Below are 18,485 nucleotides of genomic sequence, written 5' to 3'. Positions count from 1 at the left end.
TATTCTGTGACACCTATAGCATTCTCCAAAGTTGTATAGTCTATAACATTGGCTGTTGTTGCTTTCTGTCTTCTCAGTGATAAAGTCAATCAAAAATCATCTCAACTACATTCCTGAAAATTATAAGGGAAGCTTGTCATTGGCGTTCATTCCTACTCTTTCAGAGTTAAGGAGTTGTCATCTAGTAATTGGGTTCATCTCACAAATGGGCTCAATTGAAAAGTAATACCATGTGATTTAGATACAGAGACCTAACAGTTATGTTTTTGGGACTGTTACTTGAAAAAGTATCTGTTTCTAGCATTTGTAGAGTGAAGCACCTCAGTGCCAGCTCATTGGCTTTCAGTAGCCTGAAAAGACAACCACTGCACTATTTGATTAGAACTAGCAAAGACAATGGTACTATAAATATATAATCCCTCATTATCTTCTTTCATTCCTGTTAGGTTTTTTTTATTCAGTGAATCTCCTCCATAAGTAATGCATTGTTTTCAAGGAAGTATTCCAAAATTAATTCTAAAAGGGACGATAACATTTCTCAAAACCTCAGGTGTGTATCTGGGTTATTTTAAGATATTCCAAAACTAGGATGTCTTTCCTACTTCTATTTAATTAAAAGAAAATGCTCTTCATCAAAACATTGCCAAGAAGTTGTCAAATTGATTTACCAAGTTAGATTTGTTCTTTTGCGTGATCTAAATGACTTCTATCTCAATCTTTTAAATGTTCCTTTAAAGAAGCTGAAAATGGATCTTCTGTGTCAAATACTAAGAAATAGTCTGTGATTCTCCATCGTCTTGAGGTGTGAATGGGGAAGGGGTTCTCCTAAGAACCATCAAAGGTATTGTCTCATTTAACTCATGATCCTTTGAAGAAAGCGGCCCCTCTCATTCACAGATGATTAGAACTGCTTCACAGAGCAGGGTATATTCACAGCCAAGCCTTGCATGGCATATGGCATCTGGAGAGTGTTGTCACAGGTGAAATATCCAAGTGAGCTTTTTGCTTTGTGTATATAACAAATTACATCATAATATTTCCATTATAGTGTTACAAACTCATATTGACTCATCTGGCGCTAGGCATGATCGGTGATATAAAATAATTGCGAAATGATTCATGTCATCATAGCTTAGTTTTAATTCGTGCCATCACTGAAGCCATTTGCTCATGGTGAATGTCATTCAACTTGTAACTTGGGCACCAGGTGTTTTTCTTCTTTTCCTCAAAACTTGTGAGTAGTACTATCTATTACAAATAAAAACCAACTGTGGGTAGCATGTGCAGATGAGGGCTGTTTCTGAATGTGCTTGGGAAAGTAACAAGTCTATAGAAAAGGCTGCAAAGTGTGTGTCCTGGGGCCTTTTCCTCAATGACACAAGCTAGAGTCAAGAAAGAAGAGGGGACATCACTCAAGAAAATGCCTCTATCAGATGATCTCTAGGCAGAGCGTAGGAGCATTTTCTTTATTGATGATGAGGTGAAAGGGCCCAGCCCTCTCTGGACAGGTGTCCCTGGGAAGGTGGTCCTGCCTGTGTAAGAAAAAAGACTGAAAAAGCTAAGATGGAGCAAACCAGTAAGCAGCATCCTTCCATGGCCTCTGCTTCAGTTCCTGCCTCTAGGTTTCTGTTTGAGTCCTTGGCTTGATTTCCCTCAGCGGTGGACTGGGGTGTGGAAAACCGTTTCCTCCTCAAGTTGCTATTCTTTCTGGTGCTTTTTCACCACAGTAGAAAGTGTCCATTTCAGAAAAGATGTGACCCAGAAAGTTCTCAGGGTATGAACACCTGCCCTTGGATGCCGAAGTGGCCTCTTCCTCTCTTCCTCAGAGTAAAACCATTGACTCCAACCATCCTTGTAGGCTTTCTTGTTCCGTACAATTCAAATTCCGACCAGAAGTTTCCAGGGATTCATAGGGGTTTTAGTGTTTTAAATCTCACTAAGGTTATATCTGTTGAAGGAGAAGATCCACTTCTCAAGAACTGGGTATCCTACTAAAAAGGGAGAGGAGGTGTTATAAATGAACACTAAAAAGAAAATGAGTATCTGCTAGGGTGTTTTGAAAAGTGGTAACAGCTTCTCCCTAAGTCCCCTGAGTTTGTAGTCTGTATCATACATATATACATGATGAAAATGTGGACACATACACACACGTGCACTAGTGTTGGTGGGGTAGAGAGAAAAAGGGGTCACGGAAATGCACAATGTCACCTGCTTGGGACACCAACTGACAGGAGAATGCTGTGTTAGGACTGTGGCCAGCCAGGCTTTTCAGACGTCACCTGTTAATGACCACAGCAGCTGGAGATGTCACCTGTTAATGAGATAGAAATCACAGCAGCTGGAGAACTGCAGCACACCTCGAGAAACCCATGACCAGGTAGCAGCAAGTCGACCAGCATGAGGCCTCACCACTGTCAGGCAAGCCCAAATTGAATACGGGACACCTGCTAGGCTAAGCAGACTCTACTTCCTTCTCCTGTCATCCACTACAATGTCACCCTTTACCACAGAGAACAGGTGGGTAGAAAGATCTACGAAAATGTTCAGAAGAAATGTGAAATTTAGAAGTTGGGGTTTCCCACAAAACATGATCCAGTATAGTTTAATTTGTATCACTAAAGTATATTATACACAGGATAAAATTTAGCTAGTTCACCTATAAATATAAAGTTAAACTTCTTCATAATATTATAGTACTCTAGTTGGCTACCATTATCATTTAATGTGAACATTGCTTTTATTTCCAGATGTTTAATATTTTGATTAATTATATGTCAACTTGACAGAGTTATCTGAAAGGAGGGAATCTCAATTGAGAAAATGCCTCCATAAGATCTAGCTTTGGGCTGGAGAGATGGCTCAGTGGTTAAGAGCACTGACTGCTCTTCCAGAGGTCCTGATTTCAATTCTCAGCAACCACACAGTGGCTCACAACTGTCTGTCATGGGATCCAATGGCCTCTTCTAATGTGTCTGAAGACAACAGTATTCATATACATAAAAATGAGTAAATAATTCTTTTAAAAAAGATCTAGCTTTAGGGCATTTTTTAATTAAAATCTGATGGGGGAGCACCCAGACTATTGTGGGTAGTGCCATCCCTGAGCTGCAGTCCTGGTTTTGGGTCTGAAAGAAAGCAGGCTGAGCAAGCCTTCATGAGCAATCCAGCAAGCAGCATCCCTTCATAGGCTACACCTCAGCTCCTGCCTACAGGTTCCTGTCCTGAATGAGTTCATGTCCTGACTTCCTTACAGCAACAGTAATCCTAACTAAAACATTTATCTAGATGTACACATCTGCATAATGACATATTATAACATGAACCTCCATCATATACACGCTTAGTGAGCCCATCACTCTTACCTTCGTTTTGTATGGTGTGTGTGTGTGTGTGTGTATGTGCACATGTGTGTGCGTGTGCATGTGCATGTGTGTGTGTTGTGTGCATATGTTGCATATATGTGGAGGGGGATTGCATTTGCCTGAGCATGCGTGTGCGGACTCTAGAAGTTGATTTCGGTATATCCACCACAGTTTTTAAGCAGCCTCTCACAGAATGGAGCTCACCATTTCAACGTGATAGCTGGCCAGAAAACCCTAAGATCTCTGGTGTCTGCCACCTGCCCTAGCATTGGCATTACTGACATGCTTCACATAGTTTTCATGTGGTTTTGAGAAATCCAAACTCAAGTCACTGTATTTACAAGTACTTTATCCACTGAGCAATGGGCCATCTTCTCAGCCATTTGTGTGTGTGTGTGTGTGTGTGTGTTCTAATGGAGTTATAAACCAAATGTTGACATTTGTTATAAAATTTCTGATGGCCTATGCGGAGAGGAGCAGATGAGTTTCCAAAATGAGTAGAAGATGTCTTAAGAGGTGGAGCTTTGTCCTGTAGCAGATGAAGAAAGAGCCCTGTGATATATACAGGTACCAGCTACAGCATCATGACTTACAATAACTTTATGACATAATCAAAAGAACATTATCATCTCCCCTACCTAGAGACCATCTCACCTGGTTCCCACTCATGTAGGTGAAGAAACTATGAACCAAGTCTGTGACTGAGGTATATGCACATCAGGCTTAGCGCTTCTCACTACCCTCTCACAAAGCATACTTTTGCAAACAAGGTTTTAAACACAAACTACGCATTGTAGAGACATATTTATTGATCAGCACTTATTCTGTATGTACGTTTTATCTCCATTTATTACTTTATCTTCGTGCTGATGGACAAGATCCTCGAGTGATATTACATGCAGATTGAACTTTGTCTGCCTCCAGTCCCTCTTCAGTATCACATCATGTTAGAAGTAAGCGTCACACAATACTTCCCAGAATATGTGAGATTAAAGAATATAATCCAGAATGCTTTGCCTCTATTTGGACTGAATGCCTGGCTTCTGTGAATGCACAGTGCTGAGTATAATTATTATTTACATTTATAAATAATAAATCACAGAGCAAAACAGAAAATCATCAGAGACTGAGACAGAGACCGATGCTATCACTGGAGGCAGTAGATGAATCTGTGCATTTCAGTATAGGCTGAAAGAGATTCTAGTGCAGGATCTGCAACTCTGTTTCCCACAGATTTGTATCAAGGATCATAGCTTCAGATATTACTTGGTCATGAAGTGAAATTAGGTTTAATGAAGTCCTCATAACATTTCCTTCATTAGGGATTCCTCCATCCCAACACAGAGATATTTAATAACTTCAGCAGTATCCCCTAGGAACTTCAGTAGTGATAGCTTAGTCTTGACTAATACTACAGAGTTTCATATTCAGATTCTGCCTGGATCAGGAGAAGGAGGGGCCACAGAATATGACATCAGAATGCTGGTCTCCCATGCTAAGTCATGCCGCTAAATACATTTCCTTGAATTGTTCATTCCGGAGCCTTTAAAGTGGATCACTAGGTAGGTATTTGCTGAAAAGCCTGAAGACCTGAGTTTGATTCCCAGGCTCCATGTGCTTAGAGAAGAGAATCAAGTTCTGAAAATTTTCCTCTGCTCTCCAAACATGTGCTTCAGCACACATGTGCCTCCCTTGATATAAAATAAATAAAAATGTAAAAGGAAAGAAACAATTATTAACTGTTCTACGCATGTTTAATGGAAATGATGGAAATGTAAAAAGAAAATTGTATTTAATGTCCTAGAGATTAGAAGGGATGTATGTCTCAGATGTTTACAGTTCTACTGGAAAAAAATATATAGATAACATTGCTTTCATTTATGCAAGAAGAACTATCCCTTCTAAAATAAATACCAATGCTCAACATAAGAGTTAAACATACTGCATTAAAGCGTTAAGATAGCTCATTTAAGAGGTGGAAATGCAAATGTTCTTAGGGTCTGAGCTCTAATGTATTGCCTGAGTCAGGGAGCCCTTTTTGCCTAGCAGTTGACAATGTCTCTCAAGTGCTCCATTGGCTCAAGAGAAGACAAATCCCTGAACATACTGAGGAAGAAAAGGTCTTGCTGTATTTCACCAGGGCTTATCCCTGTGATCCCTCCATGATATGCATTCTCCTGGAATGTCCAATGAAGACAGTACTAAATGACCAACTTGTTTTATTTTGGGACTTCTAATGAATTCTGCCTCGGCTTTAGTTCCAGTCTATATGGGACAGCCTTTTTATGTATTACTAGTGAAATCCCCCACAAAATCCCAAGGCAGGAAGTATTTATCTCTAGTGTGCAATCTTAGGTAACAGACTTGGTGTCTTACCTAACTCCAACACGTGGCTGATGAAAGATCTCAGCTCAGGCAGGAAACATCCTAAAATGCATAGCTGCATCTACTGAACAGTATCCGAGGAAATCCTCGCGTTTTACTGCAGAAAAAAAAAGAAATATTAAACATGCTCAAGGCTGTAGTTCATGCCGATACATGTAACTTTGATTTGTTCTTCAGTTCTCAGGATAGTAAAGTCATTTGATGAATTCAGACGAGCAGAAGACATTGAGTGCCAAGATATAATCAATGTCCCTTGTGTGCATTATTGCAGAGTTCTAAGAACCAACTCTCAGCAGCTTCAGAAAGAGACTCAGGTCATTGTTTGGATGATAGTTCCATACACAGAGCAGCTGTTATTTCATGGTCAAACAAAAGCAATCTTCCCTCCATGGTACACATGGCATTTTCTTGATCTCCCATCAGGAATTACCCAATTGTTGGTTACTACCACCTGTCACAACTAGAAATCCTTCAGTCTGCAGTTCTCTGCCTCCTCCTCTTCTCTTACCATTGGCAGCTGTCATAGACAGCGATTGCCTAATTGTGCCCCGTCCTTCTGAGCTCATGCCAGCAATAGTTTCATGTGTCATTCTTTGAACCTTACCATTGCCCAAGAAATTCTGTATATGTCATTTTCATCCTGATTTAATCCTCTCTTATTCTTATTACATTCTTTCTCAAACAGAGCAGGAATTCCTAATTATTTGGGTTTTTAAAAATTCAAATATACAGCATTTTTCTGGATAAGTTTACTTCCTACCTGACACTCTCAGCATGCTCTGATTCTAATACTAAATCCAACCAAGACCTCAAATATATGCTATCTATCTATCTATCTATCTATCCATCCATCCATCCATCCATCCATATATAGATATATAGATATGCATATGGCTCCCTCCCTTTTCTCTCTCTCTTTCCCTCTCTCCTCTCTCTCCCTCACTTCCTTTTACATCCTCCTTCTCATCTTTTCTGCTCCTCCTCTTCTTCTTGATTGTCCTTCTCTACCTTTCCCATCCCCAGGCTAGGTGAACCCTGTTCTACTGAGCTATGTTCCCATCCTACCAAGTTTTCTCTTTCTACTTCTAAGCAGTTGGAAACACCAAGCAAGGTGCTGGTGCTGAGCCACACCCTTGGGTATCACCACTGCTCTGGGACTTCATTGTCACAGTATACATGGAAAGGAATTGTAGCTATCTTGATAGTCAAGTTCCTTTCCTTTTCCTTGACTTTTTCTTTTGCCTCCCCAGTTGTATATATTGCCTATATGCAATTTATGAATCTTCAAAAAGAGATGTTCTATACATTCAGTTTAATAAAGTTAATGGCTAGGCACTGTCCACTGTTTAGTGGCCACCACGGGGGAACAAAATGAATATGTCATGCTTTATAACTTTATGAACTTCTTCATCAAAGGACAGAATATGTGCTTTCAGGGAGCCAAAAGACAGGATTCACAGTTAAATGTTAGAAGGAAGCTACAAATGGTCTGCAGCCCCATACCAAAGGAGCCAGTACTAGCCTGTGGTGAGAGCAAGGAATTGTTCACAAATGAGGTAAAACTCGCTTTGAAATTTTATATTTTCTATTTCAGTTTATCTGATAGGAAAAGGAGGATGAAAGAAGGAAGGGAAAGGAGGGACAGGTAGGTGGTAAGAAGGGAGGGGAGAGAGAAACAGAAGGCAAAGAGGGACTAAAATAATACTGTTAGGGTCTATATGACCTTGTTTCTCTGCTATACACCTTTATGCTGATTCTGAATTCTTTGTGTAGTTTTATCTTTATGAACTGTAAAAGGCCATGAAGAATGCCGGCGTTTAGGCAAGTTGCCAAGATAATCAGAGGACATGATGTGAAGTGGTGACGGAACTAGTTTTCCTACTTACATAACGACTCTAGTTTCCAAACCACTGCTAAATTTGTTTGCCTGTTATCCTCCTAAGAGAATATATGTTTGCTAAAATAAAGTTCAAAGGAAAGTGCTGTTTGGATAACTGTGTTATACAAGATATTTCCCATTGATATTGCTTCTCTATCAAAGTTAAGATCATGACTATTTCAAAGAAGATCACTGTGATGTGAAGGGAAGATGGGCCAGTTTTGGGTTGGGATTGGATGGGCAGATGAATTTTCAGGGACCCTTGGAATATGCATTACCTCAGTGTTGACTCAGTAGCTTTTCTTGATTCCTCTGGTCCTTGGACTTATTAAGCATTGATAGCCCAAGAGCACTTCATCAGCTCTAAAACATAGGTGTCATGGCTAATTAAAAGTTGAATTTAAGTACTACTAATATAAGTTTTTACTGTATAAATAGACTGTCTGGGAAATTCTCCAATATTTTTAAGGTGGTTTTGATACCATTGTTAATATTTACTAGAGACTATTACCAGTCAGAATTATCTAAAGGAACAGAGCTGATAGAATGAATATGTATAAGGTACTATATATGATATATTTTTATTATATAAGAAATATGTCACATTGTGAGATTGTGTATATATATAGATAGATGTGCGCGCATATATATATATATATATATATATATATATATATATATATATATAACATTTATTAGATTGGCTTGTATGATATAGTCCCAGTGGTTCAGCAATAGCTGTCTCACAGTAGTGAGGTGAAGCTCTGACACTCAGCCCATGAGGCTGGAAGTATATGTGATTGTATTTGGAGTTTTTGTCAGGTTGAGTCAGAGGTGGACGTTGGAACACTAGGAATATAATCACAATCTTGATTTCCAAAAGAATTTTTGAATTTTGACATAGTACAGTTATAGAAAGTATAATATTTTGAATATCTTTCTTATATAAAAATTATAAAAAGAAAGAAGTGATATTCAACTGTAACATCAAAAAGAAGCTAAAATACTTTCTCCAATGTTACCTCTTTCTTTTCAGACTTCTTTTTCCAGTGGAGGTCAGAGGACAACCTTCAGAAGTTGGTTGTTTTCTTCATTATACATATTAGTCAGGGTAACAGAACTTACAGAATGAATTCCCCCTCTATGCACATACATATATGATATATATGATACATACATATATATAATATATATATGATACATATACATATACATATATATATATGATGTGTGTGTGTGTGTGTGTGTGTGTGTGTGTGTGATTTACAGGCTGTACTCCAGCTAATCCATCAATAGCTGCCTCTAAGCAGAAAATCCAAGAATCCAGAAGTTTCTCAGTTCATGACGCTGGATGTCTTAGCTGTTCTTCAGGAATATACTGGAATGATGAATAAGTATGCTCTAATGCCAATGAAGGGATGGACTTTCTGATAGCAAGGTGATAGCAAGCAGGAAAGAGCACAGGCTTCCTTCTTCCAAGTCCTTACACAGGCTTCCAGCAGAAAGCATGGTCTAGATTAAAGGTGTCAATTCCTACCTCAAAGATACAGATTCAAAGTGGATCTTTCTACTTTAAGCAAAAAAAAGCCCTCACAGTTGCTTGCTCTCTCCTAAAGACAGTCTCGGTCTGTGGCAATCGGTAGAAGGTAGTTAACTTGGTAGTTTACTAGAGACTGGCTGTTACAGCCTCCAAGACACAGCGTGCACATATGGAAATTAATTCTGGAAATGAGAATAATGTAAAATAAGCAACATGCCTTGATGAGAAAGTACCTTATTATGTGGGATTATTTTTTTTAATATATACAAGTGATATTTAGAATGTTCTTAGGAATAAGGGTTTGAGGATGTTTGAGATTTTTAATTACCAAATAGTGATATAAATTGAATAATCCCATTATTTCTGACTATAATGAGTGCTTCCTTTCTGGAAACAATCTGTTTCACAAGAGATAAGCAATTAAAAACATACATGATAGGTAACTGTGATGCTATTTAAATACATATTGACTAAATAATGAAGTAATCCATGGACAGATTTCACAGGCTGCTTTTCAAGTGTTCATTGTGTTCAGTCCCATTACTATGTCTAAAATTTCCCAAGTTGTATTTAAATTATTAAAGCAAATATTTATCTAGTTATATAAAGATTTTATATATAAAATGATGATTTTGACCCTTTAGTACAGACCCTCTTCTTTACACAGCTGGTTCTGTGAGAACTGAGTACTGGTTGGTTTTGAGGTTGTTTCTCTTTCTTCAGTGTGGACTGGGAATAGTAAACCTTCATACTGCAAAAATAGACTCAAGATAGACAATTCTATTAGGATTACAACTTCAAAAATGTGCCTTCTAAAGGACATTTAGAGTTGTTTTCAGAATATAGTATGTCTTTACCTAGTAGACTTTGTAATACCAAGTGTTGATACATAAATTTGAGGTTTAGGTTTACGGAATTCTGCATAAGTTCAAAGAATGTATTTTCCCATCAGAGTCCAATAAAATGTAAAAGCTCAAAACTGGATCTGTTCTTGGTATAGTTTTTCCAATACACAAATAAGAGGAACAGTAAGCTGAGGCAATCTTACCCTCTAGTGAAATAAAAAATTTTACTCTGATGCAAATGTTTCATATTTACAGAGATATGAAATCACATGTTATTTTTGTTAAATATTAATTATGAAATTAAAATGTATAAAACACCACTAAGTCATGAAAAATAAGAGTAAACTAAGCACCATATGAGACACAGTTTCAAATAAGATGGAAGCAGCTTGCTGAGTGTGTGGTCATCAGCCCTTCAATTTTTTAGTTTTCTTTATACTTGTGCCAATTTTGAATTATGTTCATATGTTTGTCTTCTCCATTTTAACATCCCTAAGTGTAACACTGATATTATTTTGTTTCATAAAGGCTTGTGTGCAGTTATTCTTTATTGTGCCACATTTCTGTGTCTTATTATTCCTCCATGCTAATTTCTATCCAGGACCAACTTCGTAGAGCCTATAATGTATGTTTGATAATTTCTCCTTGTAGAATGCTGTTACATACTGTTCACAATCTTCAGTTTTTATTTATAAAAAAAAATATTCTCCATGTTGGGTTATTATCAATAGAATATATAGTTATAAGTTGGTTGTTTTAACTTGCAGGCTCTTAAGTATCCGAAGCAACTACTTTGAAATATTAACATCATGTATTAATCTGAGCTTTATATTTCCATCATACTTGGAATTTCCAACTCTTCGACATCAAGTACAGTAAGGTTCAAAATGGGCCTGTGTCTGTCATGATGAGCTTATGAGTAAATTACTGAAAATAAAATACATACCAATATTTCAAAACCCAATGAGTACCATACATTAAAAGGAAGAAAGATAAAAGCAAGACTTAAGAGCTGAGTGTTGGGGCTGGAGAGATGGCTCAATGGTTAAGAGCACTGACTGCTCTTCCAGAGGTCCTGAGTTCAATTCCCAGCAACCACATGGTGGCTCACAACCATCTGTAATGAGATCCGATGCCCCCTTTGGGTGTGTCTGAAGACAGTGACAGTGTACTCATATACATAAAATAAATCAAAAAAGGAGCTGAGTTTTAACAGCATTATATTGGGTTATATTGAGGAATGTTGAACACGATGTGTCTTGAGGTATTTGAATAATAATATAAAATATGAACTTGACAATCTTAGAAACTAGAGAGAAGATTGATTGGAATATATAAATATAAATTTGAATATCACCTAATAAATCAAAGAAAATAAAACCATAGATTGGATAAAATTGTCTGAGAAAATCTGATGCAGTAGAAGGGAAACCGATTAGACCAGCAGAGACGCTGGTGAATGAAAACTGAACTTATTGCACTCAGAAGCCCAGCAAAGAGGAAACAGAGGAAGTGGGTTATTCATTATTAACAATTTGGTACTTAGGAGAGTTTCGAGGGATAGCAAACTTTGGAACGTCAGTGCAGAAGTAAAAGGAGGTGGATGGGAGGTTTGATCACAGTGCCTGAGAGGTTACATAAGCTAATTACTTGTATACTAAAGACACTCAGTGCTGTAGCAGAAAAGATTCTCTGCAGTGCTAACATCTCTGAGAAGTAAACGCCGTTCTGCTCACCTGCAGTTCCTGGTAACAAGGATGGATAATGTCCTGCCATGATCCAACACTCAGCCCCCCACAGAGAAGTGGACTTCTGTCCACCCCCACACAGAGAAGCTAAAGGGGGTGTTAAAGACAATGATGTCAAACTAGGCTTTGGGATAATTTCAGCTTCTAAAGAATTACAAACAACCTACACAGTGTCAGGCTTAATGGTAAGAAACTAGATGCCTCTCTGCTAAGAATGAATACAAAGCAAGGACATCCTTACTCCTACTTAACACTGTACTGGAAGTCCTAGATAATGCAGTAAGAAAATAAATACGTGAAACTTAAAAATAAAATTTTATAGAAGTGAAGAAAGAATAAAAGTCTATGTTCATGAATACTGGGGTTATCTACATAAAATCTTTCCAAAGAGTTGGGAAAGCAGAGGTGGGACTAGTCAGCACTTTGCCCGAAGCTGTACAAAATCAGATTAAAATGGAGATGGTGCCTCTTGTTTTCTATTTCATCAATAGACTGATAGAACTTGAAACTGATACTAAATAGGAATTTTCAGGGATTTTCTTGCCACATTGTATATGCAGTGGAGCTCAATGTTTGGGCAGTAGACGAGGAGGTGGAGCTGGGAGAGGGAAAGAGGAAGAGGAAGGGGAAGAGAGAAGGAGAGGAAGGAGAAGGAGGGAGCAGAAAATGGAGGCAGATGTATGGGTCTCTAGCAGGTTAGATATTGGGTAACAATTCTAATTGTGTGGGCATCTTGTATACTGAGTATTTGTTGATATATAAATCCATTGGATAATCTTTAAGCATTGCGAGTCTTCATTCTACAGGGTACTTCGAGGTTGGCGAGCATTGTCTCCTCTGAGCCAAGAACTGTGAGGGTGGTGGAGTTGAACCAGGGGCCATGCTTAGAGCCAAAGAGTCTACAGAGCTGGCTGGTGAAGGCAGCACCCACACTAAATTCTTGTGGTTCTAGGACTGGTGCTCCTGGTGCTCCTGGCTGCTTCTAGTGTGGCGGTTCAGGTAGCTAGCCGGACCGTGCTGCAGCTTTAAGAAATATCTCACACAACACACACACACACACACACACACACACACACATATATTTGAAACACTTATCTAAAAATAATGTATACAAAGCAAGGAAAATTACAAACACTGATTTTAAAAATGTAAATCTAAATAATTACTAATTTAGAATACACTTTTTAGATGAATCAGTTTCTGCAGATAAATGTCAGTTCTTATGAGTAACATAAATAGATTTAGCATAACTAAAGTCATTTAAAAAAATCCAAACAATTCATACTATGGATGTTTACCAACTGATTCTGAACTTCATACCAAAAAGCAAAGTGCCAGGGTAGTCAATCCAATATAGGACGGGAGGGGGAGAGAGGAAGGCTAGTAGCTGACAGTCACTACGTAAGCGTACTAAAAGCACTTGTAATTATGCAGGATAGTGGATGAAATACAACAGAAGAGCCCAGAAGGAGAGTCAGGCAAGTGAAGTCAGATGATGTTTGTCCAAAGAGGCAGGTGAAATTCAATGGAGCAGAGACAGATGTTTTAACAGATGTTGATCGAACAATTTGGTAACCACATGAAAAATTTTAGACTGATCCTGTACCATTAATAGTTTAAATTAAAATCTGTGTTGTGATTTTTGTCTTGCTGGAGCTTTTTACAAGACTTCTGTATGCTGTCACAGCATAAGTTCATACGAGCATCAGATGTTTGGTGTCTGGGAAACAGTTTCCTTGGAGTAGTCCTTCACCTCTGGCTCTTAAAATTTTTCTACCTCTTCCTTCCACAGTGATCTCTGAGCCTTGAGCAGATGAAAGTGACAGAGACATCACGTTCAGGATTGAGTGCTACAAAGGCTCAAACTTTTCTCCACATTGTCCATTACTACTCGCCATGTTAATTCCCACACACTGCATGAAGAAGCTTCTCTGTTGAAGGTTAAGCAATGGACTGATCAGTGGGTGTACCAATACATCATTAGAAGTCTTGGGCACAAATTTCTATCCGTAACTAAGAAACCCTTTGCAACTGACAGCTACAGGAAGTACAAAAATTAGTTTTCCTCAATTGAGTGACATTGGGCACATCAGCTATATGTCAGGGAAAACCTTAAGGGAAAGAATATGATAAAAATATATAAAGTGAAATTCTCAAAAGTAAATAAAGAAATCAAAAACTTAAATTAAAATCAATAATAAACCAACTTGTTAATTTGAAAAATATAAAACATATAGACAATAACCTGGAGAAAGTGAATATAATACCAAGAGAACAGTCCATGAAAGGAAAAAAGACCTTTTATTTTAGTCTTATAATTAAAACTTTTCTGAAAAAGACAGTTACAATAATGAAAAGGAAAGCTAGACACATGGGGGAACATATATGTAAAATACATATATGATTAAGTACTTAAGGCCAAAATTATGAAAACTCTTACAGTAAGAAAGTAGCTAATCAAATTTGAAAATGGCAACATGTAACTCACCACAAAAAAAGGACACACAGATAGCAAGGCAGTGTATATAAGGATAGTCACAGTTTGACATCTGTAGGGAACAGTGAAGTAAGACAAGATGCCACTGCAAACCTTCCAAAATGTCTAAGATACAAAGCACAGACGATGCCAAGTGTTCACAATAGGCAGAGTAACTGAGACTCTCACTGTTAGTGGTGAGAGTGCATCATGGTATGACTACCTTGGATGATATTATTCTGACTACCTTGGATGATATTAGGACTATTATATGCCGATGATCCAATTCCTAAGTTATTGTAAAGTCAGTTGAGAATTTACCCGCTCACAATGACTGTGTGTGTTTATATCAGCCTTGTTCATACTTGGTAAAAATTAGAAGCAATCATGATGCCCTTCAGTGAGTGAATGAATAACAGAATGCACTGTATCAATATAGTGTGGTGTTATTCACCAGTGAATGAAGTGAACAACCATGCCTCAGAGACACAGGGAGAAATCTGACATTTGTCTATCACGGAATGAAGAAGTGAATCTGTAATGGCTGTGTGCTGTATAATCCCCAGTATATTACATTTTGGAGAAGGAAACAAGATATGCAGTAAGACTGGTGGCTGCCAGGAGGCCATTGGGGAAGGAGAGGAAGATGAATATATGGGATATAGTTAATATTTAGGAATATTATATTGTTTGTCATGATGGAATGATAAAAACATAACACTACACTTGTCGAAATTGACAGAATTGTACAAAATGAACCTTCATATAGCCTATGTTAGAAATATGAAACTGGCTTATCAGTCACAGCAAATATCTCCTATTCATGCAAGACAGTAATAATGGAGAAAACTATAGGTGATTATCAAGATTATCGAAATATATTTTATCCTCTTTTTTCCAAGCAAATTAAAATTATGCTAAAAATTAATTCCATTGGTTAAAAATACTTAATCTAATTTGACTCTACAAAAGAGACATTAACTCTGGGTATTTTGTGCTTTTCTCAATATCGAAATCCTACAATGACAGAGTAAATCTGGAGACTTGGTCATTATTTGATTAAGCTGATGGATATTTATTAATGCTTAAAGACCACGTTTGTGGTTGTGGCATACTCGCCATCTTCCTTGGCATTCAAAATGCCATCTACAATCTTTGACCATGAATATAAATAAAGGGTAAGCAGGAAGGAAATTCTAGAGAGCAGTCATTAAAATCAGTAGGGAGGATGCTGAATTTCAAGGATGTGATATATTTGCACATTCTAAAATTGCTTCATAGTTAGCTGTTTTTGTTTCTTCCCTGAAGTAACTGTTGACCTTGTTCACTGAGTTTTCAAGATCCATCTTCTTTGCCAAACCTGTTCCTCCCCCAGCTTTTGGCAGGACAAAAGAAGCTCCTGGGTTAGGAACAGCCAGATTGCCATGAGGTAGCCATTACTTTTGCTATGAGAGCAGAACCAGGCTTATTTTAAACACAACAAGCAACCTATTACTTGAGTGGTTTTAAAAAATGTACCAATGTCCTTGGCACCAAGAGGATGCCCCAAATTAACACTGACCATCTTTGCTTTGGCTGGTAAATGCGGCCATCTGTTTTCATCAAAGGGGAAGACTGCCCCCCCCCAACCCTCCTTTGCCACATAAGCAGGCAACAGTGACTGTGCAATCAAGCAATAGCTGCTACCCTTCCAAGAATATTTACTACTGGGCTTCATTTGGTCAATCAATTGAACAGAACACTATAGAGGCTGATGGGAATGTTGATGACAGGGGAGGAACCGAATCACTAAAATTATGAGACTGTCCCTGCTGTTTGTGAACGCCCTCTCTTGAAAACTGTGGAAGTCAGACAAAGTCTGTACTTAAATACAGACAGAGATGACAGAGAGCAAGGTGCTTGGTGCATCCTATGGCCCATTGTCATACACAGCCTCATTGGCAGATTTGTTACAACCCTGTTAGTGGATAACTAAAGAAGTACATTATATCTTTATGTCGAATTGTTTTTCCAGTAGTAAAAGATACTATTTAAATTTGTACACTAAAAGTAATTAGTATGTCTGACAAAATTTCCAAGTATTTTAGACAAGAGTTATCACTTTTTTTTCATCCAGTATAGATACATTCTGCACAGCACAAACTTTTGTTTCTTCACATTGGAGAATGAAACCAGCACATAATATAGTATAGTACCGGGAGAATACATTTGATTTTTTACAAGAAACGCATCTCAGTTTCACTGATAAGTTTACTTGAACGTTGTATGTTTCTTTCCATAACTACTTGCAGGTCTCAGATGTCATCCTCATTTTATTTATTTCATTTCATTGTTCTGTTAAACAAGAGACACACTCTACGAAGAAAGAACTGCATTGAAAGTCCTGACAATGAAGGGAAAACAACATATGGATTTTGTTTTGTTGTTTGCTTTTTTCTGTTGGGTTTTCGTCTCTAAATGAACCAGATAATTAATCTTGTTCTCTAGAGTAGAAAATTGGCCTGATTAGGTCAAGGTCAGAACGAAGCTCACTGCTAAGGTTAATGAATTCCAGTCACCTTCCTAGTTCCGTAACTACTGTAACCATGCTGTGGTCAACACTCAGGAGACAATGTTTTGTAATTGTATTAGAGAAGGTGGGAATACTTTATATTGGTTTTCTTGTCTAAGAAATGGTAAAGCCTACAGGGTTCTTCTGTACCCATAGCAAACTGAGGAGATGCTGAGATTAGACCAGATGATCTTGGATTACTGAGGCAAGTTATATGCTCTGTTTCCACTCTACTTTCCTACAAGGGACCTACCTACAAGATAGGGACCCTGTTTATTTTACTACGTGGACTGTGTGATTGTCATGGTGCCAGTATAAGATGATTATTAAGTCAGTCTTGCTGTGAGAATACAAAATATGGCTTCTCTGTGAGTAAAATCAGAAATGTGAGGTTATACACTGGATAAGACCAATACAAACCCTCACCTCTTTATTCTGCACACCTGGCTCTGTCTGTAACCCAGTGACCCACTTTCCCCACAGCCCAATGACCCACTCTCTGTATTCACTTGACTCGTCTGTTGATAAATTTACCTGCCTCTTCATTTTGACCCCATTATTTTCCTCTCCTTTGCTCTCCTTCTCACCATGTTAAAACATCTCTATCTTTCAAAAGAAAGACCCAAAGGCTCCTTTGATCCTCTGTCATACTTTCACAGACTTTGCAGAGAAGCTTCTTGGGGGTTATGTTTCCCACAGTTTCCAGCCTTCTCGTCTGGAGCAACTACTCAATGCAGAGTACTGAGCTTTCATGGAAACTTCTTTGGGCAAGATCTAAGATCCCTTAGTCTCAAATCAGAAAATCTTCCTAAGTGGATTCTGAATTTACAGACACTGTCAACCATGCCCTAATCTCTCTCTGTCTCTGTCTAATTGTCTCTCTCTGTCTCTCTGTCTGTCTCTACACACACACACACACACACACACACACACACACACACACACATATCATTTTTCCTCTAACTTATCTGGCTGCTCTCCCATCCTCTTGTCCAGAATCCTTCAGCTGGGAGCTCCTGATAGAGAGGAAGTGTTGTAAGGGATAATAGCTCTAATGGTATTCATGGTTCATCAGGTGGCATTACAAAAGCACTATGTTCAATGGCATTTGGAGCTCAGTGTCCCCTGTCCTTCCTGTCAGTACTGAGCATGAAGCAGCACGTTACCTGCCACCTGCCTTTCTGTCACAGTTCAAGCTTTGTCAGCTTCAAATACCAGAAACCTAATGTTTCTTCTTGTTTTGCCTTGTTCCTTTCATAAACCTTACCCTGTAGTATGGTCGGTGTTCCCACACTCCTCGGTGCTTTTTAGTTTGATTAATCTTTGCATCTGTGTAGCCCTTACTTGGATATGCCGGTATTTCCACACTGACATTTCCAATCATGTTATTTTATCTCAGCATTTAAAGGATCAAACCTGTGTCATATCTGTGAAGGCTGCCATCTTATGTTTGTCCAGAGGGCTGAGTTACAGCTTGAGGAGAGTGCTGTCTTGTCAGATCTCAGAGTTATGCCTTAGAGACTCACCATGCCTCCCCAGTGTTTCTCCTAATCTGTTCTTCCCTTCTGTCAGGTTTAAAGCCCTGCCAGGCATCATGGCTTGCCTGAATTTTAGAGGTATTCCTCCGGCTAGACCTCCAGTCCCTTTCCCAGCTAACCCTGAGCAGAGAGGATAATTGCGCTACTCCTACAAACTCTTC

The sequence above is a fragment of the Grammomys surdaster genome, unplaced genomic scaffold, assembly GCF_004785775.1.
Source record: "Grammomys surdaster isolate TR1022 unplaced genomic scaffold, NIH_TR_1.0 132, whole genome shotgun sequence".
NCBI lineage: Eukaryota > Metazoa > Chordata > Mammalia > Rodentia > Muridae > Grammomys > Grammomys surdaster.
The sequence above is the reverse complement of the archived record's forward strand: the minus strand, read 5'-3'. Positions refer to the sequence as shown.